Below are 2,515 nucleotides of genomic sequence, written 5' to 3' on the forward strand. Positions count from 1 at the left end.
GGCACACCTAGGGATATCTTTAAACACACTCCGCTCTATATTGGAGACAGACCTCGGTTGTACGCTAACTAACACAGATTGGAAAGGTTTGCTCAAAGCCCCTAGAGTTGTATCGAGGAATTCCAGATTTAAGTATATCCAATTTTCTATATTACATAGAGCATATCTTACCCCGCACAAAATAAATAAAATGTTTCAGGTCACAGAAGCGGGATGTCTATGCTATCACCAGAGAGATGCTGATCTGATGCATATGTCATGGAATTGTCCAGAGTTTTCGATATACTGGTCAGAAATAGCAAGATCTCTTCAAGACTTATACATATTGGGCCTTTATCCCTGACCACAGAGAGCCAAGGTGTCCACTCGCTTTATAGACCTGGCCTTACTATTGGCTAAACGAGCCATAATACAACGCTGGAAGTCCCCAATACCCCTAAGCCATTGCCGTGGTGGTGGAAGGAGGCAGAGTGGCGTTTGGCTGAGAGTGGGGCGCTGCGACGAGAGAAATATAGAGGGTTGGGTAGAACTCCCATCTCCTTGGAATGGGACTTATACTTTGAGAGATTTAAGGAGCGATCAGAGGAGGATACTGTTGTCCACACCAAAGCATGGCCCCCATGGGAAACCAAACATATCTGACATATGCAAGTTAACTCAAGACACTCTCAACTTCTACTTTGCATACAGGACTGCCTAACCTTGGCTACTTTCCCAATGTTGTTAATCTGTGGCCTTTAAGCACTGAGATCTATGAAAAGCCCTGAAAGTCATATAGTGGATGATAGTGGACTATTCTTGCTAGTTGTTTGTTTTAGGGGAGGGGAGAGGGCATGGTGGTAGTTTATATCACAGTAGCAACGTTTACTCATATATGTCACTTTGGGCGAGTGTATGGCCATGTACCCTGATGTTATATACGGTGACATCATGTGTGTCACTGCCTCATTATGTGATAAGATATATTTGCTAATGTTAAAATGCCATAAAGTTTTGAAAAAAAAGGAGGAGGACAAGCGACATCAGCTGGATCCCCAAAAATTCTAAGCTTCTACATTGATTGCACTAGAGAGTATAGTGTGGGCGTTCAGCTCTTTTTTTGTATTCACTGGGGCAAATAAGGGCAGAGCAGTGCAGAAAGGACAGTTTGTTGCTGAATTGGTCTGTGCATCAAAATCTGCTACGCACTGGCTAAGAAGCAGCCCCCAAAAGGCTTGCAGGCTCATTCCACCAGAGTCAAAGCTGCTACCTTTGTGTTGGGACATGGAGTGCCAGTCCTCAATACCAGGCAGCAATGTGGGCATCACTCCACACAATCGTGAAGCACACCTGTCAGGGGAGGCAGGTCTGACTAGAAGGGCATTTACCCTGCTCAGTCCTGCTGGACTTTCTGGTTAGAGCCAGTTCACAGACCCACTACCTTGGAGGTACTGCTTGGGTTTTTATTCAAGATGAGAGGTATCTGCTTTTAGAAATGTCTATCAGAAGAACAAGTTACTTATCTTCTGTAATGCTTTTTTCTGGTGGATACTTGTAAATTCCTCACCAACCCTCATCTCCCCTTTCTCTGAACTGGACTGTTTACCATCTAAAAAGGTCCTATGTGTAGAGATCTGTATAGTGGTCAGGATTAATCTACTATTGGGCTCTGCTTCGGGGGGCACAGACAGCTTAGAAAGCAACTTATGCTAGTGCACTTGGGTGGTGCTTATATGTGGCTTCACATGTCACGTCTTGAGCAGAATGATGCTGGCCTCAGAGCAACACAACAACACCTACTGGCATACATGAGTACTTATTGGAGATTTTCCAGATCCAGTCTGACACCTGGGGAATATTCAAAAAGTGAAGAATCTGCAGTTAGATAGCATATTCACCAAAAAGAGCAATACCAAAGGTAGTAACTTTTTAGACAACACAGCATTGGCATCCTCTCAGTTTACAATAATGCATTTCCAGCAGTAGAAAATATTAAGTGTTTTTAGATCACACTACGCAATCTGGCTTAGGCATAAATATTTATCAGCATGTGTCAAGGTTACACATGTAGCGTATCATTGCAGTAAATCAAAAGTTCACAATCCACGGTTTCTTTCTGACATGGCAATGGAGCACCACCAGGGGAAGTGGAGACATGTGCAGATCTGTCATCCTCTTTATTTTCACAAATGTGCTTTGCCGCTATACTGTGATGTCTAGTGTATGAAATTCACAAACCTTGTTAGAATGAACCTTCACAGCCACTAAAGTAACATTTGCAATCCTCCTGGTAGCTACGCACAGTGCAGATACACCTAACTTAGGGCAATGTGTAAAGTATATATGCAGTACCAAAACAATAATAAGGTAAAAAAAAAGAAAACAATAAAAAAGTATTCCAAACTTAGTTTGAAGTCAAAATAGTGCCAAAAAGCACTAAGCACCAATGCTGGTTCTGTTAGATCAAGACTTAGGTGTGATTTCAGGCTCTCTGCGATGGAGTGCTGGTCAGATACCCAAACCAGGTTCTATGTCA

Source organism: Pleurodeles waltl, chromosome 3_1 (genome assembly GCF_031143425.1).
Source record: "Pleurodeles waltl isolate 20211129_DDA chromosome 3_1, aPleWal1.hap1.20221129, whole genome shotgun sequence".
Taxonomy (NCBI): Eukaryota; Metazoa; Chordata; class Amphibia; order Caudata; family Salamandridae; genus Pleurodeles; species Pleurodeles waltl.